Source organism: Neopsephotus bourkii, unplaced genomic scaffold (assembly GCF_033783945.1).
Source record: "Neopsephotus bourkii isolate Nb327-2 ecotype Australia unplaced genomic scaffold, CSIRO-AGI_Nbou_v1 NB_1388, whole genome shotgun sequence".
In the NCBI taxonomy this organism is placed as follows: Eukaryota; Metazoa; Chordata; class Aves; order Psittaciformes; family Psittacidae; genus Neopsephotus; species Neopsephotus bourkii.
The window spans coordinates 5,531,277-5,550,643 of record NW_026901866.1 but is presented as its reverse complement, the minus strand read 5'-3'; the positions used below and the strand labels follow the sequence as shown (position 1 = coordinate 5,550,643).

The following is a 19,367-nucleotide window of genomic DNA, read 5'->3' as shown; positions in this document are numbered from 1 at the left end:
AGCGGGGACAGCTATCACCCAGGAGCACTCCGGAGAAGATGAACTAAAAAATTATGCGCGCGCTGTGAGGACCCGACAGACCCGCGCGCGCGGGGGATTAGGCACCGCGCGCACACACCAAGGATAAAACAAATACAGCAAATGAGGGACCGAGTTGCTGAAAAACTTCAGCCTCGTGAAGGACTCAACGGGGAGGTGGCTGTGGGGAGCGGGCGCTGGGTGGTGGGACTGCCCACCTGGCTGAGGACCCGAAATTCCACTGCAGCAGGGGAAAGGATTAGAGTGGAGAAAGGCGATAAATTTCACCGACAATTCATTTGTCTTCGATTTCAAGTTAGTCTTTAATCTCTGCAAGAAACAGGGAGCTGGCTGTGGCATAGGGGTATGCGCACGTGTGTGAATGTGCACCGTGAGCATACACTACGTACGCGCGCGTGTGTGTGCGATGTAAAAAGTGTGTTTAAGAAGGGCACATGTACTGGCCCACGGGCAGTGGAAAATGGTGACAGTTCCATTTTTCCTCTTTAATTGGGAAATATTCCTTGATTGTCTTGGCACCCATTACTTTTTAATAACTCCATTGGATCAGGAGAAGAAGAATAAATGTCTGCTGCAAGTAATCTGCTACAAAGCAATTATTTTACTAGGTTAACGTGCAATTACAAGTGCAATACAGTAACGGCCATGAATGAGGCAAAGGTGGAGGGGAAAGACTGCTAGAAGAATGGTAATATTTGTCAGCACACATACTTCACTGGGTCGTGGTAACAAATATCAAGCTTGAGTGACATCGCTCGGTTGCAGCTAGGTTACAGAGAAACTTTCCCTTTTCGTGTGTTTCAGGCAGCAAAACACTGGCGTTAGGAGACTGCGAGCCAGTTCCCCGCATGCTGACATAATTAATTCAGGTGCGGAGATCGCAGGTCTGAGGGAGGAGGGAATGACTGATTCCGCCAGAAAACGCTTCCCTGCGGCAGCCTAAGAGCAGCCGCCACCCAAGACAGGTAAGCTGCTGCCTGGGACTGTTTGTAACGGAACAAAAGACGGAGCAAATATCTGACGTCAGGGAGCAGCATCCCCGGCAAGGGGCGGCGGTGTGTGCCTGAAGGCTGACCGCCCCTGCCTGCCTGCGGAGCTCGGCGCTCCCCAGCAGCGCCCGGCCCGAGGTATCGCTGACCCCGGCTCCCGGTGGAGAGCGGCGGCGTCCCCGTGGAGCGGGCGGTGACCCGGGGAGGGCTGAGGCCGCGGGGATGGTGAGCAGGTGACAAAGAGCAGGTACGGCTCTTGCTGCAGCTGCTCTGCCACTCCTGGTCTTACAACCCCGAGGTTGCCTTGTGTCCGAGGGGAGCTCGCTGTGTTTACCCGCAAAGCACCCAAGGGCTTCAGGATCTCGGCCAGCTGGCATTGCTGCCGCTGTCTGGGCGCGGCTGCCGTGCGGGACCAGCACGCGCGTGGGCTCGATGTGAAACCCCAAGTCGCCGGCCTCGCTGCGGACCAAACTTCTGCTCTAATGCGACCGTGAATAACCACGAGTTTCGAAACGCTGCTAAGCGCAGCGGTCGGTCGGAGCACTGGGCTGGCTATACCGCCGGAGGTGCTGGAGGCGCTGAGGCGGCCGGCGCAGCTCCCGCTACCCTGCTCTGCACGGGGCGGGGGGCGGTGCTTGGTCCTCCGGTGCTTGCAGGCAAAACTCTGGCCCTAGCCTGTCTCTCATGACCGCCAACTTTAGAAATCCTCAAGCGGGCCACCTTTTCCCTCGGTTTGAAACGCTCACACTTCATCTTTCCCTCCTTCCCTTCTCCCTCCCTCTTTTCCCCGTCTGCCCCCTCCTCTCCTCCCCCGCGGCCTTCTCCGAAGCAGCGGCGGCCCCGGAGTCATGGCCGGGGATGCCCGCGGCTGGGTCTGATCCCCTCTGCTCCTCCCGACAAGGACGCCCTCAGCAGGGCAGGGCGGGGAAGGAGGCAGACGAAGGAAAAGGTGGGGGGCGATAGCCAAGGAAAGGGGCAATTGCAGAGTCGCTGCGAGCAGCAGGTACCGCTGTAAACCCCCCTACTACCTATCGGCTCCGCTGTCCCCCGCTCACGGCCTTGTCTCTCGCCAGAGCCAACACGGAGCTGCCATCCACTTGGGCGATTTAGTTAAAATAAATAAACCCGCGGAGATTCACTAGCGAGCTATGCATCATCGACCCGGAGGTTTATTAAGAGGCTCGTTACAGCCGTGGCTTCAGCTCCTGCTCCGCCGGGATGGGCGGCAGCACCAGTCCCTCACTCCAGCCGCGCTCTTCTTCCCCCGGCCCCGCCGAGCCCAGGGTGAAAGTAGAAGAGGCTCACCCGACGATTGCTGCACAGCACTGTTACTCGTTTCCCTGTATGTTTGGGGGAGGGAGAGGAGCGTCGGGAGACACTGTTGTCAGTGGCGATTGTTAACCCAAATAATAATAATAAAGAAAAATCGTTACAGCTGGGTGCTGGCTGAATATGGCAATTACTATTATTGCCAATCACGATTAGAAATAATTATCCTGAAAGCACGTAGGGTTCAGCTGCCAAGGTGTTTTGAATAATCGCTTCAAAATGAACAGCAAAATACTAGGTTCACACACAGGGACGACTGTAAACTTTCAGTTGCAGCAGTCTATAAAGGAAACCTTACCATGGGTTTACTTGTGAGGCTTCAATCTGTCATCGATCACAGGCCCAGGGCTGTTTTGCTCCCACAACATCCTACCCAGTAGTCCTGCCGGTGTACCCATCCCACTCACCTCCACTGAGCTCCCTGTATGCACCGAGTGGCCAAGCACTTTCTCGAGGCAGTGCTGACCTGTGCTAGGGTCCCTCCATCTCAAACAAGACCAAAGCAAGATTACATGGGATAACGTGGTCCCAGACTGAAACTCGACTTGCTCTATTTATGTTGTGCAACTGTATACATGCCCTTTCATTTCAGCAGTTTGAAGTGATGTTTAACTGGGAGGAAGTCACAGGTGACTGGCAAGTTCAGCCTACTTAGCTCAATTATCCAAGTTTCATTTCCAAATTGTGATGAATTTGATCTTCCTGTCCCCCTCCAAATTATCTTAGAGGAGAAAAAAAAAAAAGTCAAATGAAAGCAGACAATTTAAGCCAAATCCTGTATACCATTATTTATATGCAAAATCATTTTTGTGATATACACTCCCCTTAATGTTTAAGGGATGCCAGACCTTTCCAAGCAGATTTACAAACCTAGCCATCAGATTATCTCAAGGGCAGGCTTATTAGGGACAAAAATAATCACGAACTTTCAGAAGCTTTGGAAAAAAATATAAGTTTCTGAATGTTGTCTCTTTAAATTTTACTTAAGTTTGTTTTTAATTTAAGCCTGGAGGCACAGTAGAGAGATATGCAGAGTCTAATAAGGAGTTTGGAAAATAATACGCTGTAATCCAGTGCCAAGCTATTTCTCCATAAAATATGGATAAGAAATCAATTCATAAGCACAAATATCTACTAAGATGGAGTTTTAACACAACATTTTGCAAGAGCATTTTTGAATGCATTAATAAGGAGATAACAAAAGTGCTTCAAATCAAGCTCTATACAGTCACATCTGGAAATGCTCTTTTCCATCTAATTTTCTTTTTTTTTTTTTCTTAAAAAAATGTTAAAGAAAAACTAGTCTGTCCTCCTGTATATTAACTGTTACCATCAGCTTTTAATCAGCAACATGTATAGTTAGATTTACAGAATCCAGTCCATGTTGCCCCTTTTAGAGAACAGTAAAATGAAGATAGTATCTTTATTCATTTATAGCATCTGATGTTAAAACCAACCACCTGCCCCCCCCAATAACATATACACTGTTTTATGCATATAGACAGGCATGTAGCTACATAGACACAACACACTTATACATGGAAACAAGTCATAACCATGTGTTGGAAAGCATTTCACCAGAGCCTAAGTCAGACATCATCAGATAAGAAGTCTTATCTGAGGTCTGGGGAAAGCTAGTTTAAAATCAGACTTGGCTAATTTCTGAAGGTGTTAGAACTATAGCAAGCTTTACTGTATGATGTTTGATCCCCACAGGTTTTAAAGGAAGCTCTTTAGGCTTTTCAGTCAAATAAAGCATTATCACTGAGAAATGAAGGGTTAATATACTCCCCACAGGTTGCAAAGGATTGATAATAGGTTTGGGGTTTTTTTTCCTAATGTATAATTGAATTAATTATATTCTGAGACAAAGATAAAATAAGTGTCATAGACCTGGTAGTACCCTTTTTTTCTTTCTCTCTCTCTCTCTCTTTTTTTTTTTTTTTAATAAATATGATATTTTTTTCTCTGAGTGGAAAGGCAAGTAAAGTATTTTCCAAACATAAACAACAAAGATTATTTAGAAGAAAAACCATAAGTGCTTTTTTAAATACTCTGGAGTTTTCTGAAAAACTCTATAGTACTCACATTCTTATTACAACTATTTTCTTTTTACTGTTGTAAGTGGATATTCAAGCTAAATTGATGCTTTATGTATATCCTGTCTCAATTTGTAATACACTATTCTCTGTAAGGAGATAATTTGAAAAAAAAATACAAAAAAGAAGAAGTGATACCACTGACAACAATTTACTTAAATTCACAAACCTTGAAATTGATGCATCTCCTATCAATCATAGTCAGAAGCCACAGTAAAACACATCCAACATTTGTATATCAAAACTGGGACTAAAAAACCACCCTGTTTTGTTCAATTTATATGTCCTTCAACATGTTGTCATTTTATACGCTGATATTACTGAGGGATTTCTACCATGGGTTGGCTTTCTTCTGTCAAACATATGCAAGACAGTAACCTTGCAAAATTAAAGTGTGTGCCATTATACTGCACAGATGTTTGTTCTCACTCAGTTACTGACAATGAAATACTTATTAAATAATAATAAGGAGATATTGACTTCTCTGTTCTGTCGATATGAAGATCTGTTGATCTGTGAGGTTAATATTGATGAGGCAGAGTGAGGTAAACATTTTATCAGGACGGCAAATAAATCCCAATACTGGCATAAAAAAAAATAACCCCTCCAAGTTTGTATGTACACAGGAACTAATCCCATTTGTATTTATTGGGTGTATGAGCACCAGTTCAACCTATCAGCATGCACAAGCTAATGCTGAAGAGAATCCTTGACACTACTTTCAGGAAACATATTCCAAAAATGTCTATCATAGGTATTTAAAACTAAGCTTAAATGATGCCAAGCACTTAGGGCCTTTAGTCATGCAGCTAGTTCTGCTGTGAATGGCACATTTCCTTTAAGTATTACTGGAAGGCTCTACATACAACCTCATTCTTCACATTAAGGGGATTTCTGTTTGTGCTGGAGTTTGATTTGGGTTTTCTTGTTTTTTTTTTAATAGGATGAGCTCTCTGTCAAAATATTATTTTTTTGTTGTCTCATCAAAACACCACTGAAAGTTCCCTCTCTTTACCCTCTGCCACAGAACACAATAGGGTACACACTCTGAACAATACAAAGAGCCATTTAACTTGATGGGTCTGGAAGAAGAAGCTACTTCCTTGTTATTATCTTTAGATTTTCCTTCATTCTGATTAAGGGAAGCTCAGAGCTACTCTTTTTAGAATATTTCATCAGTCAGGTAGGTCTCATACTCCGACAGCATTATTTCAATTTGTTATTTTTAGTGTATGGTACTTACACATATAAGCAAACTGTAACTTGCTTCCAGGCTTTTGAATAGAAATTAAAAAGATGTGACCTAACATGTAAGGCAGCAAGAGGCCATATGTTTTGGGGTACAAGCACCAAAAGATGTACTTGACAATTTTTCCCTTTAGATTATTAAAGTCCTTGATCCTGGGATTAGATTTTCAGTGGCAAAGCACACGTGCAAAGCAGTCTTCCCCCTAGTATGACTGTTGACAAGGGAAGAGCTCCGTCGCACAGAGCTTACTGTAAGGCAGTGACCTAAAAATCAAAACATTACTTCAACTGCCCTTGCCAGAGCTTGCAGCCCGGTTTCTAGGGCAGAAGAGCCCTTTTTCACCACCTCTTCCCTCTTGACTCTCTGTAGCAAAACTGTTGTGCCTCAGCAACAAAAGGCGGGTGAGCACTCAACGCTTTCTCTGTGTTACTGTGACATTTTGTTGGTAGGGCAGTGAAGGAAAGATCATGTTATTGGTATTTGTGCTGCTTCTGTTCTGAAGGTGCAAGGCTGGCCATCTGCTGCTCCTTCTGGGGATTATGTAGTGGTCTAATACCTTTTTTATTGTTGTTTGTAAAATGTGATGATTTTTGTCTGAGAATGGTAAAAAAAAAATTTTTTTTTTTGACCTCATGCTTTCTTGTCCTTCTCACATCATTCTTCCCAGTGCATGTTCAGAAGAATATTGTTTCAGGGGTTTTTTCGCATCTCAGGCCATGATGCTGTTTGAAGACTCCTGTCTCTGCAAATTTCTGCATTCACCTAAATCCCTGTTAAAGGCAGTGGATACTTGTGTGCTCGTGTTCTACCATGCCTGATCTCTTGGTCAGTTTTTAAGCATTTTTATCCTTCTGTATCTTGAGAAACTTTCTCCTATAGTTATCAAAGTATTTCCCATTTTCTGTGTAATGATAGTCAGATGGCAATATATCTGGGAGAAATGTTTTGGTTCATGGGTACCTTAGTCTTTAAGCATTTGGTCGGATGTTCTTAAAAAAATTCCTTCTAACACACATGTCAGGTAATCCTGGTAATAAACTCACAAGAAAGAGACATTTTTCAAACTTTTTAACTTATGCTGAGATTTCCTCAAAGATTGCCAACATTAGAAAAAACCCAAACAAACCCTAAACCAGACTGACCCATTTAGGCAATTCAGAGGCACAGATGTTGGTGACCTCAAGATTCTGGAGCTCTACCTATAGAGATATAACAACTAGAGTAGGGTCTTGTGTTCCAAAACATCTTTTATTTGTATTTGTCTGAAACAATATTAGATTCTCAGCTTTTGGGTATGCAAAAAGATCCAGCAGGTAAATGGATCTTACAGTAATAATTGTACTTGAGAAATGTTATTTTATGACACTATTTCAGTGTATGCCTTCGTAAGCGCAAGCTGTATTCTTTGTAAAGTTCAACTTAACATACTGAGCTCATTTTTCATTGCCGTTTCAAGGCTGGAGAGTCTGTGCCTGTGTTTCTCACAAGGCAATAAAGATACTGATGGAACAATTGTTCTGCTAGTGAGTTAAACTGAGTGGGAGAAAAAAAATCAGTAATGACTAGGGGCTCCCGTGTCTAGTTGTACGACTCACAAAATAGATTGCAAGGGAAGGAATAGGCAGCAAACTGTGTAAACCGAGCACAGATAATTCCCATGCTGTGAAAAACCTTCTGCTTTAAGAACACTAGCAATGGAAAGGTTACAAGAAAGGGGGTAATAAAAATTTTAAAAGAAACTAAATAGAAATAGGTTTCTTTGCAAGCAGAGAATCCACTCTCTAATATGGTGGCCTTATATACATTTGTCTTCCAGATCTTCTGCTGTTGATTAGAATTCTGATGCCACTGGAGGGGTTACAATTTTTGTTGAGTTTCTGGATCTCAATTGTGCTGTCAAGGGGTCATTCTTTCTGGTAATAAGGTAGCTAGTGGCCCCTGGGAGAGAAGGAAAACAATTGACTCTTGAAAGCAGAAACATATACTGAAGTCTAGAGTAGATTTCTGGCAGTGGACCAGGTCTTTTGGTCTTTTCTCATAGCATTTGTCATTGTATCAATGAAAAAATTGTGGGAGTTTTACAGGCGGCCAAAAAAAGGAAAACAACTCAACAACAACAACAAAAGAGCTAGATGTAATTTATTTTGGAATTATATTTAAGAACAGGTTGTTTTTGGTTTGTTACACTGTTGGTTCACTTGTTAAAGATGTGGATCCCATTAGATAGAAATATGTTACTTATTTTAAAGCAAATGATTATCAAATGACTACACTTCAAAATATTTTTTTTTGCTTTAATTTGAAGTGAAGTCATTTGAGTTTTGAAACATATGCCTTTGCTAAACGCAGAATATTTTGTTGCCAAAACCAGACAACTTCATTTTAAGTTCACTGCTTGCAAGCACTGTTGATCCTAGATGTCAGTGACAATTTGAGACTTGGTAATAAGTCTTTACAGAGGTCAGTAGTAAAGTTTCGCTTATTACCACTGGGCTTTTTTATTATTATCATTCCATCAGTTCAAAATGGTCTCACCATATGACTGTGAACTGGCTGAAGGAGAGAAGCCAGAGAGTTGTAGTCTATGGGGCGGAGTCTAGTTGGAGGCCTGTATCTAGTGGAGTGCCTCAAGGGTCGGTACTGGGACCAGTATTATTTAATATATTCATCAACGATTTAGATGAGGGAATTGAGTGTACTATCAGCAAGTTTGCTGATGACACTAAGCTGGGAGGGGTGGCCGACACGCCAGAAGGCTGTGCTGCCATCCAGAGGGACCTGGACAGGCTGGAGAGCTGGGCGGGGAATAACTTGATGAAATATAACAAGGGAAAGTGTAGAGTCCTGCATCTGGGCAGGAACAACCCCAGGTTCCAGTATAGATTGGGGAACGACCTGTTAGAGAGCAGTGTAGGGGAGAGGGACCTGGGGGTCCTGGTGGATGACAGGGTGACCATGAGCCGACACTGTGCCCTTGTGGCCAAGAAGGCCAATGGCATCCTGGGGTGTATTAGAAGGGGGGTTGTTAGTAGGTCGAGAGAGGTCCTCCTTCCCCTCTACTCTGCCCTGGTGAGACCTCATCTGGAATATTGTGTCCAGTTCTGGGCCCCTCAGTTTAAAAAGGACAGGGACCTGCTGGAGAGAGTCCAGCGCAGGGCAACTAAGATGATTAAGGGAGTGGAGCATCTCCCTTATGAGGAAAGACTGAGGGAGCTGGGTCTCTATAGTTTGGAGAAGAGGAGATTGAGGGGTGACCTTATTAGTGTATATAAATATATAAAGGGGGAGTGTCACGAGGATGGAGCCAGGCTCTTCTCAGTGGCAAACAATGAAAGGACAAGGGGTAATGGGTACAAATTGGAGCACAAGAGGTTCCACTTAAACCTGAGAAGAAACTTCTTCTCAGTGAGGGTGACGGAACACTGGAACAGGCTGCCCAGGGAGGTTGTGGAATCTCCTTCTTTGGAGACATTCAAAACCCGCCTGGACACGTTCCTGTGTAACCTTATCTAGGTGTTCCTGTTCCGGCAGGGGGATTGGACTAGATGATCTTTTGAGGTCCCTTCCAATCTCTAACATACTGTGATATAATCATACTCAACCAGAACAAATTCAATATTGCATTTCATTGGCTTTGGAAGTATTAATACACTTTGTACAACTGGATAAAACTCACTTCTTAAAAATAATTATCCTGTGATCTCCATGTAAAGATCTTTCTCAAAACTGGCTTTGTTATTTTGCAGGCTATATAACCAAGCTGTTTTCCTTTGTTGTAACATAAAGCATACATAAACCGTGCACACATGCATGTGTATGCATACCACTACACAAACACATCACCAGCACTATATGTAATTTGAAATATGATTTATATAATACTTGCAAGACTTTAAAGGGGATTTCAAACTTACTGTGAGACCTGGCATTGCAGCTGATACACATGGATTCATTCCATCATTTAACTGAAGTACCCAAGATGGACCATAGCAGCCTGAGGCTTCCTCTGTTGTCAATGGAGAAAGGCAGGCACATCAGAGCCACACTTCTCTGAAGGTCCTTGCCTTTCTTCACTGCTTATAGAGAGAGTCTGGAGCAAATCTACTTCTAATTTAGAATCCACATCTGAAGGGGATTGCAAGGAATCCTTGCTAAAATCCGTGAAGTGCTGTATCTTCTGTTGTCACCTGTAGATTCTGGGCTGAATAAGATCTTTCAGTTTAGGATCTAAAATACCTCATGTAGATAATAGTGTGTGAAGTCTTACACAGAAGAAAACCCAGTGAAACATGGATCTTTTTCAATTTTAATTGTCTAGAAGTCAGACATGTAGTCTGTACTGGTCATCTTCTTTCACTCCATAGCCCACTCGTTTAACTCATTTGTCTTAGAGTTAGAGGAAATATGCTGAGGAGGAGGATCCTGAGACAAATGTATGGTAGGTGAGATATGACAGGTGGGGGTGCATTCGTTACAGAACAAATTTAGATGCCTAAATTAGGAAAGGTGACCTTTGGATTGGGATTGTAGGTGCTTAGTATACCTTTTAGACAACTAAAGCAGTGAAATGAAACAATTTTTTTGCTAAGGGATTTGTGTGACAGCATGCAGAGAAAGAGGCATTTGCAGATTTAACATAAAAAAATAGTTCTACTGTTGCATAGTAAAATCCTGACAACCCCCTACCTTATTGCATTAGGTAAAAAGGGAACAACAAAGAACGTCTTGAAGAAGCCCTAATCTCATACCACATAGAATACTGCGCAACAGACTGTGGAAGAGAGAAAGGTGTTATTCCTTAAGTAGTATTAGGGAGGCTGGCTATAAAAATGACTTTTCGTCATGACCTTATCTAGGCACAGGGAAATTAGTAACAGAAATTTTCACTGCAACTTCTCCCTCTCTCCTTCTCTGCTCCCCTTCTTTAGGAAACCGCAGTAATTTTGTGTATACATTTCAATATCCAAAAGCGTGTCAGGTTTATCTGGTTTATCTTTCTCTCAGCACAGCTCATGGAAACTCATTTTCATACAACTATGTTGTCTCATATGCCATTATAAAAGCCAATTTGAAAAAGCTCTAATGTGGTTAAAGTAACTAATCTTCATTCATTCTGAAGACCTTTCCCCTGCTAGTTTTTAAAGACTAATTGCAATGTCTGATGTTGCACTTCTTGTCAGGCTGAACTTCTGTCCCAAGCAGATTCTTTTAACTGGACTTTGTACATATTTATAATTACATTTATAATTTAGGATCCTAGAATGCACCATTTGCTTAAAGAATATGAATGTGACTTTCAGATCTTTTAATTTAGAGCATCTGTTGTTGAAAGAGCTGGAAGTTCATTTACTCACTAACTAAAAATTCTCAACAGGTAATGTTAATAACAGTATCTTGCTGTTCAGAATAACAAAGTACTAGAAAACAAAAATCAAATGCTAAGGTTAGTCACAAGATAAACTAACCAGTGCCATGCTCTATTGTGAGCTGAAGCTCTGTCAGATTGTCAGGAGGAATTAGTTCTTAAGCAAGCTATTTATAGGAACATAAGACTGGAAGGCACCACCAGGGTCACAGAATCATTGTAATAGAAGAGAATTTGTTAAATAACGTTTCTCCATGATCCTATGAAAATTTTCCCCCTAGCTTCTCTGAAGCTCCCTGCTGGTCCTTTTTTATTGTAAAGCTGGAATTCAGCATTCTGTGACCATAGGATCAAGATTTACTGACCAGACATTGAAGCAATTTAATACCCCTAGGTGCATTGGTTCACCCTGACCTACATTCTACTTGTTTGTGACTGACAGAGCAAAGAAAGGTGAATACTCATTCCTCCTTTCTGAAAATCAAGAAACATATCAGAAAGAATAAAATTCTTTCCTGGATATTGCAGCTAACCAAGAAGTCCTCTGCAGTAGGATAAATACAATATAACTTCAGCACAGACACATTTGAGAACCGAGAGCAAGGGCTGCTCTGTTGCCCTTATCTCCTATAATGGGCCTTTCAAGACTTTCAAGCAGCTGGTGTCCAGATAATTTAAAGATTCACAGGCAGAATTGCATACAGAAGTGATGAGGAGTCTATTGCAAAGGCCTGAGCAACTGAGGTCTGTGGTGATTCATTCTATTCACAAGGCAGGCAGCTGTTTTCAGCAGAATCTGCAGCTTTTGGGTGGACTTAACGGGGCTGCTATCCTTCCTCCTGAGAAGTTATTAAAGTCAGTGGAATTACATACAGGATGAACTTGGCTCTTTAGGTGTGGGAGAAATCATTTCCAGTACTGACATATGGATATTAGCACTTCTTTATGCAAGGCTTACAGACAGGCTTTAGGAATGTTTACAAGGTAGGAAGGACAATGAAAGAACATGTAAAATCATTTCACCCTGATTCATCTTTGGAAGGAACTTTGTATGCAGATCACTCTCCACTTGGCTGTGTCTGCCAGAACCCTTTCTTCCAGTCCTGAAGCTCATAGCCCTCCTACACGAAGGAATTTGGGCTCTGTCCAACAGAGGGCTGGAAAGAACGTATACATTTCCCTCTACACTTACACATGCTTCTCATCTTTGGGACTAAGGATAACTCTGCTGAAAAGTGCATGTGAACCAAGTAAGAAGTTCTGAAGAACTGGTATGAAACAGGGCTCCACCAACCCATCATTCATACATGCTGCTGGCATTCCCCTGAGTCTGGGAACCAAAGCCCTCCTTTCTTTCCTGGCAGTCAAAGGATGGCGACTGTACCCCACGTGCGGAGGATCTTTAAGGATACCAAGTAATTTGTTCTCATCAGTCACTGTGCCTACTAGCCAGGGAGATAATACATCTCCCGAGTCTTTTAATCTAAATTAGTAAACTGAACCATGTGCTGTATTTTTATACCCAGTGGGCCAACTGCCTTTCAAGCTGTGGAGTTTGAAGAGTTAGAGCAGAGTTACACAGCTAGTTGAGCCAACATCTTTCTTTCATGGATACAACAGCACAGACCATCTATTCATTGGACAATGGCCAGTAGAGGAGCTGACCATAACACAATGCTGCTCCCTAGGTACACCTCCTTTAACACCGATTTGCTTCTTTTGCCATGGGTTCTCTTCATTCCAGAAAGCTGCTGTAGTGGTGAGGAGATGTTATCTAAACTTAGTTCAGCTTTGACATAAAGGTGCAAACAATTTCATTTCACATCACAGCAGAATTTGGACATGCACTCTCAGAATTTTGTCACAATCTCAGTGTGTGAGGCATAGAAACATCTGGATGTATGGGAATAATTGCAAACTGGTGTTCTGTTCTGCATTCATATTTTTCTGCTGCTACTTGAGTTAATAATTTCTTGCATGCATCTTCAGATACTGATGCTTATATGCATTTTCAGAAGAGAAGGGTAAGTGCTTGGTTTGAATCTTAGAAATGAAACAGCAAGATTGAAACCAGCATGAAAGTGTTTAATTTAATTGTATATATGCCTAAATATACCACAGAAAATGTGTAATGATAGGTGGCATTTCTGAAATGGCAGCGAGGAGCTTGTGATCTGAGTGATCAACTGTGAGTCAAAGCTCAAGATTTTATGTATGTCTTGTTTTGCCACTGACACTTGAATAAACTTGGCTACATCATTAGCCTCTTTTCATACAAATTGTCCCTTAAATGGCACTAATCATTACAGTCTTCACATGGTTCCTTCCTGAAACTTAATTCATTAATGTACACAAAACACAGTGAGACAAAATGTATTAGGTATGTGAGAGGTATGTGAAAACTGTACACTGGCTGCTACACCATGGCGATTCTGCAGGGAACTTTTAAGAAAGAAACAAACTCCTATTTTGATCACACACTATTTTGATTCCAAAGACACTCCAAAGGCCAATTCAGGTAAGAGCAAACCTCAGGTTTATTTACATTTATATACAGGCATCTACATATAGATAAATGCATAGGAAGTAACAGTTGTCAGTATGATTATGCTAACAATCCCCATTAAGAGAGGAAGATGAGGAGGGACAGAATGGTGTTTGGCAGTACAAAAATGCTCACTCATGACTTCTATTTCCTTCTGAAACAGTTCATCAGTGTAAAAACTTCACCCTTGCAATTCAACTAGGGTCACTGAGACACTGTGATTTGCTGAGCAAGATCAACAGTGCTTGAGGCAGCTTTACTTTATGAGTAAAATATGTAAAAATCTAATGTTACTTGCTCCACTGCCTTTAAGCTGGTGGGACATGGAGGCTAATCAGATAGCTCCTTTTTATTTTCTTTCTCCCTGCTTCCCTGTGTTCCCTACACGCTTTCCCACTTCTGTCCTAGTGGAGGCCTCTTCATGAAAACAAAGTTTTTTGAAGACACTAAAATTTCTGAAGAGGAATTTCATCAACCTAATCTTAGTTAAGAATAAGTGAACCTTTGAGATGCATACAGTGTAAATAGCAGCAAAAATGTAATACTCACTTTACACTAAGAGCAGCAGAAGTTGGAACCCAGAAGAGGGTTCTTGCAGATGGCAGCAATGGCAATCTAGAATTCCCCCTGAATATACTTACACATTTTCATAGAAAGAACCGCTTGTTCTATCTTGATAGTCTCAAGTTCTAAGGCTCCTTTCTTGGAGGCATTTTATATCCACTTTCAAGCAGTGTGTAGGGACTATGAAATTTTGTTCAGCTTGATATGAAGAACCTGTATGGCATTTCTTATTTTCTATTGTGCTTTTTTTTTTTTTACCTCCAGATGTTCAGCTGCCTATAAGAGTACTCAAGGAAACACAGTTATGCTGTATTCCAACACTGAATCAATTTAATTTAAAAAATAACATGATATGTACAATAAGGAAATTTGAAACTAACTTCCTAGCTATTCATAGTTAAATACGAGAGTTTTGCTTTCTAATAAGGTGTAACAGAGTGTTGCTAAGTGATTTTAGGTGATTTAAAATAAAAAAACCACCTGAACTTAATACTCATATGAGGGTATTATAGGAAGTCAAGCACACACCATGGAGTACCAGAGAGGACAGCAGGCTGCACTGTCACCCACTGCAGTCTGCTTCCAGTAATTTTGTTCTTTCAGCAATGGTGAACCTCCTAATGCTCATGGAAACATGCCCTAGCAAGAGCAACCTGATCCTATGTAGTAACTTGTCATGCCTGATTGATGCTTAGGACTAGCTGGAGTTACATGGCAGTAAAACTTCTTCTGTGCTAAGCACACCTATGCACATACAGACACAGTGGTAGCTTATTGCAAAGCTCCTGGAACTACTGCCACTGCCTTTGTTGTTCAACATACATAGCACATAACTATAGCAATAAATACCCAGATAGCACAGATGTAAATTTGATGAAGTACTGTTTTCTCTAATAATCTAGATTAAAATGTTAATTTTTCCTCTGCATTTATCACACACTCTTCTAGCACATATTGGCAATAGGTTCACTCATCCTTCTAAAAGGCTGCAAATAGCTGCCAGGTTCACAGCAGCAGGTAGATGCAAGCCTTTGTGCATTGGTATTATTGAAAACAGGTCCGCTACCTGCTGCTTCTTAACCTTAAAGATTTAAGCATGAAGAAGAGTCTGTTTCTCCTGGTTCAGGATGTTCCTAAGCTGCAGAAAGCTGGACGGGCCATACTGGAAGATGTTTTATCAGGTGCTTCTCCTATTCCTACACTTTTTTCCCCAAATACACTCTATTATACACTTAGAGCGAGGCTTGGCTAAATGGCTCTTTGCTCTGGCTGAACAGGGCTTTGCCAAGGGGCTCTGTTTATTCTTAATTATTGCAGCAGCCTTCAGGCCTGAGTCTACAAAACACTAACAGAGGGCAACCTCACCCCAGTAATATCAGGGCAGGCAATTAACACATGACTGTCTGCAGCTCTCAGCAGATGGCTGATACACATGCAATCCTTAGCTCTTACTGAGAGGGACTTTTCCAAGGAGACCTCATTTCTCCCTACAGCAGCAATAAATAACCTGGAAGTGCAGCTGCCAACTGGCTTTAAAGGTCAACAGAAAATCCCACCCAGCCTTTCTGCTGCCAGGCGGCTGTCAGCTGGCTTTCTGCTCTGAGGTGAGCATGGCCTGCAGGATGCAAAACACCTATCAGCTGTGTTCTGGGTTTTGGTTGGAACACACACGTGCTTTGGTGTGAGGCCACTGATTTGCTTGTGCTTGTACAAAGAAATCTCAAGTGGTGTCTCTGCTTTGGCCTTGAGTAAGCTGTTTGGATAAGCTCCTCTAGTAACATGCTAGAGAGATTGTCTGGGCTGACGGAAGTCTCTTAACTGCTGGAGTACTTGTGTATGGTATGATACAACTCTTGGAGTGTTCACCAGATCAGGTAAAGGCAAGGCAATGTTTCTGTGGGGCAAATTAAAAGACTTCTCTGTTTCATACTTGGCTTAAAGCATAAATTTGTGTGCTGAAAATATACTTGTTTTGCTGTTGTTGATGTGTTCCTTGTATCTTTGAATCAAGGTATCCTATTGAAAAAGATTGATTTGCAGCATGTTGCTGTATTCCATTAATGCCTTCAGCTCTTTCTTTTTCCTAAAGTTTGCAGAAACAGTAAATTAGGAACCAGATTGTGGATTGTGATTTTCAATTTTAATAGAGCCTGGTGGGCACTGTACACAGAGCTTTCTTCTGTGGCTATGGTTTGGTGACTGCTTCCAGATTATGAATGTTAATAGACATTCTCAAGTACACCAATGGTGCTTTGCTTTCTAAAGAACTATTTGTATTCCCAGAATGGCTAACAAATACTTTTGTTTAAATAAAAATCTAGCACAAGCTTGTCACAAGTCATAAAATCTTGTATTTCTATTATTAAGTACTGCATCTAACAGTGTTTCTGGTTTAGCTAACAGAAGATCAGGTTAATCTTTAATATCTGCTGTACTTTTCTTGCAGTATAGTAATATCCTCAAAATAACAATTATAAAGTTATTTGATTATTAGAATATGGGAATAGCATGTAAAGAAATTGTAAAAACGTTTACCCATTCATTTTCTTTCCCAGAAGAGTATTGGAATATTAGAAATGTAGAATTAAAATGTTAAGCTTTAACTGAAATTACACTTGATCTATTTCAGCAGTGTGGTGTACATTAAACATAGTTCTTTAGAAAGCACTGAATTATATATTTATGAAATTAATAAATGTGTATATCCAGTGCTTGGAGTTACATGGAAGATACTTGCTCACTCATTTTGAAAATAGGAGGGAAAGCAAAAAGAAAAAAATTATTTAAGATGATGGAAGACTTCCAGTCACTCAGCCTTGGAATGGACTTGGTATTCTGGCTGGAGATGAAATATGTTCTCACTTCCAGCCCTGGAAGTCTCACTCTTTTGTGGCTTTCTTTAATTCTAGTACTTAAAATAAAAATTATTCTTTGAGATCTAGTGAAAGCAAGCTTGTTGGTTTTGGCTATCAGCATCTATACTACCATCTCTTTCCCATTAACACTGACTTGTCCTTCTTCATGTTAAATCCTACACAGTGTTCTCCCTTTGGTGCTGTAGTTCATTTTTGTGGAATGCTTTGGAACAGAAGTTTTTCAGTAGATAAGTTTACAGTCCCAAAGAGTACTCACATGCTCTGTTGTATTATTGCATGCATTTAATTTTCAGTTTCCAGTTGCATCCAAGTAAAACATCTATATATTTCTCTGGCAAAATTTTCTTGCAATTCCTGAAGTAGTGTCTGGATTTATCTGTTGCCTTTATTTATTTGGGTCTTTCATAGAGATAGTTAAGCTGTGTTTTCCTCTGAAGTTTCACCACCTGTGGCTTTTCATGATTTGTGTGGTTTTATTTTTTTCTTTTTTTTTACTTTTTATTTTTTCTCCCTTCTCTGCAAAATGAACTTCACAGAATTATTTTCTTCTAAAGCTGACATATCATCCACTCGGACAGTTATCCAGATTGCTTAAATATGGGAGTTTAGTTGTTCCCATGGGTGGAAATTTTATTTTGGGTTCTGTAGTGTGACAGAATAGGTCCTACCTGGATATTATATGGTTTTACTGGGGTAACTTGAGCCTTGGACTGCTCTTGCCTTTATTAGTATGTCTGTAGCCATGAGGTTTCAACAGCATGTAACTCTGGTTGGTCTGGCACATTCATGTGCCTGTCACAAAGCAGCTGAACCAGCTTGCCATCCCCAGGTGAGCTGATCAAAGGTAGTTACAGTAAGCAGGAACCCATTTTGCTTCAGTGTGTCATTTTGATTGCTAAAGCGCTGAGATAACGCTTAACATTTTTCAAAGTACATGCTCAGCACTTATGAAACCTGACCTTTCTAATCTCTGAATTTAGGTGAACAAAACCTGAAGTACATCCTTCTGTGTTACTGTTGAAAATCTGGCCATTGGTTTTAAATTGCCCCTGTGCTTCATTTTTAGGGCTAGTTATAGGTTTGCTAAATACAGGCCACTGCAAAAGATTCTGGGAAGTATCTGACAGTGACTTAATGGGAGGCTTGCATTGAAAAATTAGGTTGCTCAGGTAAGCTTCTCAGGTAAGCAGATAGATAGATTGCTTCAGGCAGCCGGGTTTGAAAAGCTTGCCCTACTTCTCTGCTTTGGAAACACCAGCATAAAAGTGATCTGTATAAGGTAGCTGAAAGCATCACTGCTTCAGAGTTGAATACTGTTCAGTATGCAAACTGATGGTGTGGTTGTTACCAGGATTTAATTTAAATATCTGATGTGTCAATGGGACTGTCATTTTCTCAAACAGTGGCCAGGTTCTGCCCTTGATTATTGCTACTGGTGGAAATAATTGTGTTTAAAGGAGCAGATGGGGAAAGGTGGTTCTGCTGCCAGATTGATCAGTTGCATATGGGGAAGCATCTTCTAAACCTCTCTTGCTTGCATTAAATTTGGTGATCAAGGGAGTTTGGCTTGTAAGTTGACTGTTCTGGAGGCTTTATTGCTGCCTGACTCTCAGGTAGTGGCATAGAAATCACTACCTGGCCACTTGTATTACCTTACCAGAATCTTGTCCCAGTGTTTAACAGCTACCTACTCTAATGCAAAGTAGAAGCCTTAGAATCATAGAACAGTTAGGGTTGGAAAGGGCCTTAATATCACCAAGTTCCAACCCCCCTGCCATGGGCAGGGACACCTCGCTCTAAACCATATCACCCAAGGCCTCGTCAAACCTGGCCTTGAACACTGCCAGGGATGGAGCATTCACAACCTCCTTGGGCAACCTATTCCAGTGCCTCACTACCCTAACAGGAAAGATTTTCCTCCTTATAACCAATCTAAACTTCCCCTGTTTAAGTTTTAACCCATTACCCCTTGTCCTACCACTACAGTCCCTAATGAAGAGTCCATCCCCAGCATCCCTATATGCCCCCTTCAGATACTGGAAGGCTGCTAGGAGGTCGCCACGCAGCCTTCCCTTCTCCAGGCTGAACAGCCCCAACTTTCTCAGCCTGTCTTCATATGGGAGGTGCTCCAGTCCCCTGACCATCCTCGTGGCCCTCCTCTGGACTTGTTCCAACAGATCCATGTCCTTTTTATGTTGAGGACACCAGAACTGCACACAATACTCCAAGTGAGGTCTCACGAGAGCAGAGTAGAGGGGCAGGATCACCTCCTTCGACCTGCTGGTCATGCTCCTTTTGATGCAGCCCAGGAT

The 19,367-nt window shown here is 41.7% G+C and overlaps 1 long non-coding RNA gene across 2 annotated transcripts in view; it reads left to right on the top strand.

The window, feature by feature from the left end:
• The window catches only part of LOC133219973 (uncharacterized), a 61,640-nt gene that overhangs the window by 7,913 nt on the left and 34,360 nt on the right, over nucleotides 1–19,367 (top strand). The window contains exon 1 of one of the 2 annotated variants that reach the window (XR_009727591.1): nucleotides 14,785–15,927. The exons of the other annotated variant lie outside the window; for it this stretch is intronic. This is a non-coding gene — a long non-coding RNA (uncharacterized LOC133219973). Of the gene's footprint in view, nucleotides 1–14,784; nucleotides 15,928–19,367 lie in introns of those variants that run through there. 2 annotated transcript variants of the gene reach the window in all.